Raw genomic sequence first — 9,646 nt, forward strand, 5'->3', positions numbered from 1 at the left:
CGGGACAAGTCCCGGTATCCCGATAGGCCAATCCGCCCCTGGACTTGTTTCGCTAAAGTTTCGTCGGAACGAAGTTACGGAAAGTTAATTAACAAACGGAGACGTAACAGTATAATAAACCATAAGAAAAAATAAATAAAATAAAACACATTCAAAATGGTAAGACAAAAATTAGAATAACTTCAGTAAAATTTTCATGTTGTTAGTAATAATATTGACTTGTGAAGTTTGTAATTATTAATTAATTTGTTAGTGTTAGTGAGTGTTACTTAGTATGAGGGTATATGTATCCTGTTATTGTTAAATAAATGTTATGTATGGTAATTTGTTATGGGTGCATAGGTAGTCTTACACTGTTACAGTTAAGACTGACTTGTGTAAGTGTAATGTGTGTATCTCGTGGTTTAATGAACTCCTTGTTATTTACTGTTTTGCCAATTGTGTGTCTGTTACAAAAATGTATAACTCATACTATCATCATATCAATGTGTTTAATTTTAATGCTTATGCTTATTAGTATTGACATTATGTTCTTCAGTAAAAAATATTTCATTACTAGGTCTATGTAATGAATGAATTATAACATAACATTTAAGATCAGCAAGGGGGCCCTTTTGGTCCATCAAAGCTGTTCCATTAACTAATTATAGCCTAATAATACCCTAATTGACAGTAATTTAAATAGCACTGAATAGTATAACCAATGATTGAGTTCAGGATTATGGAAATAATTTTTATTAATCTTTTACATGAAACAGTGAATATTTCATTACTAGGTAACACAATAAGCTATTATTTCATATACAGATCTAGAAAAGGGTATTATATAGTTGTTTTTTCATTTGATTTCAAATTTAAATGAAGATTACTTTTACATTTTTTAGTTATCTTTAAAAATTGTTTTTAGAATTTTAGAAACATATGAATTATAATTAAGGTTACAAGCTTAAATGTTAAGAGTTTCACTTTCAGTTCAGCTTTGCATAGGTTAAGTGTAGCCTGTCATTGTTATATGTTGAATGTATAGTAATTTGTTATGAATATGGGTGCATAGGTAGCCTGACAGTTAATACTAACATGTGTAAGTGTAATGTATGTATTTCGTTGTTTAGTGAACCACCTGTATGTCTGTTACAAATATGTATATAGCTCGTACTGTCATCTGCTGTACCACTAGCAACAGCACAACCAAAACACCAAGGTCCTTTTCAGTCAAGTTATAAATAAACAATTCTTTTTTGTTTTTATTAAATGTAATTATTGTTTAATGATGGTTGATTATTTTATCTTTGAAATAAGTATACTTTTATATGTCTGAATCTTTTAAGGTAGACTGTAAGTTTAAAAATTTTGGGTAAATCCACTTGATTATTTTTTGAAAAAGGATTTGTAACAATTATACCAAGCACCTTTATTTGTATCATATATAAATTTTATTTATTATATAACACACCACTTGAACAAAGAGTATTATTTCTACTGTAATTCTGTTTGAGTATGACATATTCTTCTTGTCCTCTTATCATCATAATACAGTAAAAGAAATCACAGTACTTTATCCTTTTGATCATCCACATTATCTTGTAAACTTGAATAAGATTATCTCTTATCTTTCTTTTAAAAGAAAAAAAGAGCTTATCCATACAAGATAACCCTTCCATCCTCAAAACTATCCTAGTAGCCTTCTGAACCTTTCCAATAAGTCAGCATTTTTTCTTCTATAGGGAGGACAAAACAGTACATGTAATTCCTAATGAGGCCTAACTGGTGAATTGTATAGTGAAATAATTACCTCTTTTCTAATCAATTTTCATAACATAACATTAAAAAAATAAATCTAACCCTAATCAATTAGATATTTATTGAGCCTTTCCTTAAATTTGCCACATCCACCATGTCTGAAAGCAGCCCATTCCAAAAGCCAACTATCCTGTTAGAAAACTAAAACTAAGGCCTATTTAATAACCTACACAATGAAATAATAACCTCTTTAAATGTGTGTATTCAATATTTCTATAAAAACAACCCAAATTATCTGCTTTACCACTAGCAACAGTGCAACCAAAAACCAAGATCCTTTTTGGTGTTGCTGAGGCTATTCCCATCAAAATTATTGTAATTCAAATTATGATAACACACATATGTTACCTTACATTTCTTATGATTAAAAACATCTGCCAGTTATCTAAGTTCTTTTGTAAAGCAGCAGCATTGTTCTCACAATCAACAACACTTAAAATTCTATTAGTTTTCCTCGAACAGCATAGCACTGCTGTGATGATTTGTGTGACTTATTTACCACTATGTTAAGATTTTTTCTTTAGTCACACTATTGTGTGAGTTCCCATTTATATTAAATTATGATAAAGAGATGTATTAGTTCCACATTAATCAACTTGTTACAATTCTGCAACATCTTTTTCCAAAGTGAAATATTAAGTAATATGAAGAATTAGTTTATTTAGTGTAAATAGTCTTGCAAAATTTGTAAGGAGAAACATAAAAACTGCATTAACTTCTATTTCACTTGCTAGTGCCCAATTTTCATACCTTTTTTTCTGTGTTACCACCCTCCTTTGTTACCCCTTGTTCCTTCACCATATTTTTGAGATACTTCATTGTGCTCCTGAAGGGTTTTCTGGAGAGGTTCATTCTCTTTGTTTCACCACTTTAACCCCTAATGCTATTACAACTGCTTTATTCCCTTTGACTTGGTTAATTTGCTGTTGGGACTGGTTGGGTCGGTATGCCCTCTTAACTAATGTTTGCTTGCCTTATTCTTATCTCTATGATCTTTTTGGGCTCATTTTTGTCACCCGGAGGTCTTCACTGATGTTCCTGACATGCTGGAGACTAGGGCAGAGGTATTTTGGCATCAGTTCTTGTTGTCTTTGATTTCTCATCTTTCTCAACCACACCCTTCTGTTTCTAGACCTGCTCAATCCACATCTCCTTCCAATTCCTTCTTCCTGTCTTCTCACTTTACAATGTTAGGGTTGTTTCTCCTCTCCTTGGTAACTATTCTGTCAGGTTTGGATCAGTGGTAACCTGTCTATTTCACTTTACCAGCCTTTGGTCTCCATTTTCAGCAAACAAATGGGTTTTTCAGGTTCTCACTTGTCCATGGCCTATTTCTCCACTTCTCTTCCTCCCATTTCTCCTTTTCTTGATTCCTTTCCTCCTCCCTCTAACCCCATTTATATTCAGCATCTTGAGGATGCAGTCTTGGATCTCTTGGGATATTACTCTAATCTCCTTGTGGCTCCCAAGAAGACCAGGGACTAGCATCTGGTTATTGACCTGTCATTTCTCAACTGGTTTCTAGTTGTTCTGAATGGTTTCTCTGTAGTGGTCCTTTTCACTTGGTTTGTGGATTACCAAGGATGATATATCAGATGCTTTTTTACACATTTTGAGTGCCTCATCCTCCAGACATTTTTTTTTGTTTTGTCCATTGGAATTGAGTTCCAGTTCCGTGCTCTTCACTTTGGCATTGCATTTGCTTCTTATGTTTTCACTCAAGTCATTGGGACGTTCTCCTGCCATATTCACAGATTTGGGCTGAGGTTCCATTATTACATGGGTGATTGGCTTCTTCTTGCCCCTTTTTGGGAGAATTTCTTTTCTTATACCTAAATCCATTTTTGTGCAGGGGCAGCTTGACTGGACTTACTAGTCAAGCATCCCAAGTCTTTTCTCGCACCTCTCTAATACTTGGTATATCTAAGTATGTTCTTCAACTCTCATCTCAGTCAGGCTCAACCATCACCTTTTTTGCCTGTGAGAAATGTAATGTCTTATCACCAAGATTTACACTTCTTTTACACCCTGCATGCAAGGTTCTTTCACATTTAGGGACTCGTGTTTCACTAGAACTGCTCATACTTTTAAGCTGTGCACACATGCATCTTCTCCACTGGACATTGTGAAACTTTTCTCAATATCTGTTGTCCTGTCCTCTTCTTTGTCTTCTTTCTTGTGTTTATGCCTTGATCTGAAACACTCTTTGTTGGACCTGTTGTTGGTGCCTCTTTGGCATGCACAACCCTGATTTCTTCTGCTTTGTCAATTGGCATACAGACCCTTTCTTCCTATGACCCATTCCCTCTCTTACTCAAATCTCGCATCTCTCTTTTTCACCCATGGTTGTTGTCCCTTTATCTTCAAGTGTGAGATTTGTCTGGTCCATTGCCCACGAGGCCAGACTCTTCAACCGTGTAGCCTTCTTATCCCATTTATCTCATCCTTTAACTTTATCTATCAAAGGAAGTGACAACTTTTTAACATTGGTCCATCTGCCACTCCCTTCCTCCAGTCCATGCTAATGTGGCCTACTTTCCAGCCTTTTTTTTACACGGTTGTTCAGTCATGGATTTTCGGTCTCCACCATAGCTGATTATCAGGCAGTTTTGTCAATTACATTTTATCTTTCCTGTTACTGCCAGGTGTTTTCTTTTCCTGTCTTCTCCACTTTTTATCCATCCTTCTTTACTGAACCCTTTGTCTGATTCCTATGCCTGACTGGAATCTTAATGTGGCTATAAACACTCTTCCACTTACTCCATTTGTGCAGTTAGCTTCCTGTTCTATATACCATCTTTCTCTGAAGACATACTTCCTTCTCCTTTAACTTTCTTGTTATGAAAAGTAAATTAAATATTAAATCACCAAATAACTCTAAAACTAAACAGTCTTGTATGTCCAAGAAACACCCTTATCTTTCCTTTAGTCTCTTGTTCCTTGTACCTTCTTTAGCTTAAGTCCTATTTCTTTCTTTTGCCTGTAGATGATGTGACCTGTATGTCTTTACTGCTTTCTGTATTCTTTTCCTTTGTTCTTCTATACTTCATTATCTTTCTCATGCTTTTTTCTTCAAATGGCTATGGCTTTTGAAGGAGACTGTTCACTCCTATTTCCCTTCCTTCCATTTCTCAGTTTTATTCTCATTCTGATCCTATCCATGTGGTTCATTGTTAATGGCCTGCACTGCTCCTTTTAATGGTACATCCATCGCTGAAATGTTCACTAATGAGTTGGGGTATTCCATGAGACTGCTGGAGGTTTCCCAGCTGTGTAAGCTTCTTAAACAAGGCCCATTTCAGACTGTACTTACCCATAGACTTTCATGAGTAAAGTAGTGTTGGGATTACTGCTCATCCCTCCAGTCCTGTTGAATATACCTGGACTGGCCTGCTTTTAAAAATAGGGTCTTGTGGTCATCCATTGCAAAGTCTTAAGGTTTGGTGTTCTCCTGGGTTCCCCAACATGTTTTCTCTCCCCTCTTCTAGTGGAATACAGGAGTCCTTGCTACTCACTAAGTCCTAGCTTCTGGGGTAGTGGCCCATGGAGGCTTTCTCTTGAATGTGTCCAATTCCAAGAGTAGGGTGGTGGTGTTCTGTTGGTGTAGATGGTGTGAATGTTTCTCCTACCACAGAATGGACAAAAATTCATGATGCTGACTAGTTTCAGACTAGAAATGACCCACCAAATACAGTTGGCCCCTCTGGCTGGCTTTTCCCCATTCTACCACTGCCTGGATGCTGATTCCTGGGCAAGTCTGGTGTTGGATTGGCACTGGACAATGTTGGGACCCTCCTCTTACTGAGGATCAGATACAAACTTCTGGATGCCACCTGGGTTGGGACTGAGGTTGAACCACCATATTTCCTTATCCCCATTCTACTGTTATCCCAGTGTTGGGTTCCTGGGTGGCCTGGTGCTGGATGTGTTGAGGGTCTACATACATGAGCACTGCTTAGGATGGTGGAATGGAACTTACATTTCCCTTCTCCATTATGGTATGGAGGTGAAGATGGTTGGGATTCTCCTCCTACGACAGAATGGATGAAATGTACCAAGTGTTGCTTCATTTTGGACTATGGTTGACCTACCACATATGGTCTAATATGCCCTAGCCACTTTACACCATAAAACATGGCCATTTTCTGTATGGTGTTTTTGGACTTGCTTCTTTTCAACCAGACTTGGCAGCTTATGTCTTCAGTACGAGCAAAGAATATACCTTGCAAAAGAAGGGGTGCTGTATCCCTTGTACTTTCATGGTATAAGATATCATGCTCTATATGATCTTTTTGGGCAATTTCTGAAGAGTACTCATCTAGGTAACTTTTTTACTGGCCCTCAACCACTTCAACATGGGATTTTAACTATTATATGAACGGAGGTATGGTATTGTATTGGAAGTTATAATTTTCCAACAATGAAGTTTAATTGAAGTTTAGTGAGTTTAGGTGGGAGCCTCAAGACTAGTGGCGAGCAAATAATTCTGCATATAGAGAACAGCATAAAATCGAGGAAAGCTGTTCAGTTTTGGAAAATGTTAACCTTTGTAGGTGATTGCAATTTGCATACAAGCGTTGGCATATACAGGCAGTGTTTTTGTTTACCTTTAAATCAAAGATAATATTATAGTATACTGTCTGTAGAATGTTGGTAGTTGATGATACAGTCTGTAAGTCTAATGACAAACAGTGAAGGGATATCATTATAAAGTTGAGTAAGGAGTACAAAAACAAGATAAGATATATACATACCTAGAGCAATTTGGTGTGTTTTTGAATTCATTTGATGAGTGAGATTGTTTTTTGTTATGAATTCAGTTCAGTATGTATACTTGTCTCTTCCTAAAGTGTTTTTGAAGAAGAAAATCCAGTTTTCTGAATGTTGACAACTAAACTCAGTTGCTGGCTAAACTGAGACTTGTTTACAATTGAAAATGAAACAAAAACTGAATTATGATGATCAGTATGACAGCCCTTATGGTATTGTGTCATGCAAAAAGTCAAAGTAGTTCATCAAATGCAAGTTAGGTCAATGTCAGATTTGTTAAAGCTCTTCTTGCTGTTCTGAATTTGCTAATAATAAATAACCAGTTTTGTAATTTGAAGTTTAATTTAACATATTCATTGTCTTAGTTTCTCAGCTACAAATATCGGATGTACATATAATACAACAGTATAGCTTAAACATATTGTATTACTGTGTGGGTAATATGGCTACTCTAGGCCAATTAAAATTAATGTACCAGAGTTGTAGCAACCAACAGGGTTACATGAAGTTATCTGTGAAATTGTCCTGTATAAACAAATAACAGCTGATTTTGTGAACAGTGAGCATGTTGACAGACTTGATGGAGGGCTCTAGTAAACCCTTGTAAAATCCTTTGTATTGGTGCTTACGAGCACCAGTGCAATGGCACATGTCAAATGTGAAGGCCTGGATAAGTCACTTGAGCCATCAAAGTAGTGCTCTGTTGCTAATAGTAAAACTAATAGAATTTTAGGGTTTATTTATAGAAATATTGATTACATATGGAAAGAGGTAATTACCATTATACAATTCACTAGTTAGATCTCACATGGATTACTGTGTACAGATTTCACCTTTTTTTAACTAAGAAAGGATTAGAGCTAAGTGATTAGTGGAATAACTAATTGATTGTTGGGCTCATTATTATTTCATTGATCTTATTGATTATTCTTGCATGAGACTTGAATAGTTGGAATAATCAAAAATAGTAAGAATTGGTAACATTAATTTTGATTAATCGTATTTTATGTGGCAGTTATTAACCTTGTAGCCTAGGTAATCAATTAATTGAGTTAATTGTACAGCTTTAGAAGGATATTGACTTACTGGAAAAAGTTCAGAGGAAGGCTACTAAGATTATTCTGGGATGGAAGGGCTATTTTACAGGGACAGGTAAGATCTCTTAACTTATTTTCTCTTGAGAAAAGAAGGGTAAGAGATGATAGTGAATTCTTCAAGATTGTTCAGGAAATAGATAGTAGAAAATCCTCTGATTACTCTGTAGTATGTTCTGAATGAAAAGACAATTTTAAAATTTGGAAAAGACAGACTAGCCTTCACTTAAGACAGTTTTATTGTCTAATAAGTTGATTCATTTATAGAAGGATTTATGGTCAAAAGTAGTGGAGACCAGCATTTTACAGAAGGGAATGAATTATTTCCTGAAAAATAGAGGTTGGGTTTAAATCATTACTTTGGAAATGGATCTCTCTTTGAAAGATTTTTATGATAACTTTGAATTAAGCCAGAAATGGTAAAATTGAAGGAATATAAGGCACGTGACCCAAGTAATGTATATCTTAGGATAATGATGAAAATAAAAGAGCAGATTTATGGATCACTAGCTTTAATTTCTAATGAACATAGTAAAAGTGATAAAATGCTGGAAGATTATAGCTGAACCAATATCACAGAAATATGTAAGGGAGTGGGGATATAGTGTTAAAGTAATTTTTGAAGCCTCAGAAATTTTGTGACATAACTGAAAAAAAATTGCTTATTCTGACTTTTTTTACTTATTTAACACTTTTCATTTTATCAGTTGAAGCTGATGAAATCAAGAGGCTTGGAAAAAGATTTAAAAACTGGACTTGGACAATCCTGGTTCTTTAAGTGTGGATTAGTTCATGTCCTTACCAGAACTTCAGCAGAACCCTTTAGTACAGAGAGTCATAGAAATATTTGATACTGATGGGAATGGAGAAGTTGACTTTAAAGTTGAGTGTTAAGTGGTTACTATAAAATGCAGTGTATCAAAATGTATAAGATAAAAGCCTTAATATGCTTCTGAATATGTTCCACTGTTACAACTGTAAAACACAATCCTACTATTTATTACCCCCGTTTCTGGACCATGGTGAGGTGTGTCTGTCACCAATATCCCTTAGTTTTTTTCCCTTTTCACAGTGGAAATATTTAACTGTATGAAACATAGTCAAAACTTACTAAACTTTACTTAGTTTTTGTTTTAGAAAAATGTAATTTGATTTAGTTTGGCATAAAAATGTAGCTAATAATCCACATTTTAAGAGTATATGTTTTAAGTTCTTGATTTTATAAGGCAATATTAAAAAAATTGTGACATTTTCTCTCCAGGCATCTCCTCTTCTCTTATTTATTTATCACCCCTCCAAGAAGTACGAAATTAAATGTACATTAATCATTATAATGTTGTTATTGCTCAGGCAAAGCATAATTTTTATAGCATTCAATCTTATTTAATTACAGAGCCATAAAATAGAAAATCAGACCCATCTTGCCACATCCACTTGTCACATCCCCTCTTTCAGAAATTGGCTATAGTTCTCTCTGATGTTTAATACTATATTATATATAACTAGTAGAAAGCAAAGGTTTTAATCTATAAAATGATATATTATGCTTCCAGTTCAAACTTTATTCCTAAAGGAAACACATTGATGAACTTAGCTGAAGTTTTAATGGCTCTTGTCTCATAGTTAGAAATCCAGACTAATTGTGATAGTTGTAGGACATTGTCTGCTTTTTGCGTGTGATTATTCTGTGTTATTTGGTGCATTATCTAATTAAATAAAAAGTTATTTAGTGCAGTATTAACATTAGTGTAAAAAAGTAGGGTTAAGTGTCATTGATAGTTGATAGCAAAAAAAAAAAATAGAACACCCCAGGTAAGTACTTTATTTCTTGTTTTTCAAGTGTATTATTTATTTATTATTATAAAAGTAACCAAAATGTAAAAATTAGAAACTTTTTTTGGTTAAATAAGGTTATCTTGGGTGAAATAAATAATGATAATAATAAAAAAATTCACAAGGTACACTTGCAAGCAACTCCCGAG

General features: G+C 34.6%; 1 long non-coding RNA gene across 1 annotated transcript; it reads left to right on the plus strand.

Moving 5' to 3' along the window:
* Nucleotides 1-118: 118 nt before the first annotated feature.
* On the plus strand, nt 119-8,598 carry LOC111086369. Its single transcript, XR_002611091.1, has 3 exons — nt 119-159; nt 7,635-7,722; nt 8,372-8,598. It is a non-coding gene; the product is annotated as an uncharacterized LOC111086369 (long non-coding RNA).
* The last annotated feature ends 1,048 nt before the right edge of the window (nt 8,599-9,646 follow it).

The sequence above is a fragment of the Limulus polyphemus genome, unplaced genomic scaffold (assembly GCF_000517525.1).
Source record: "Limulus polyphemus unplaced genomic scaffold, Limulus_polyphemus-2.1.2 Scaffold1049, whole genome shotgun sequence".
Lineage (NCBI taxonomy): Eukaryota > Metazoa > Arthropoda > Merostomata > Xiphosura > Limulidae > Limulus > Limulus polyphemus.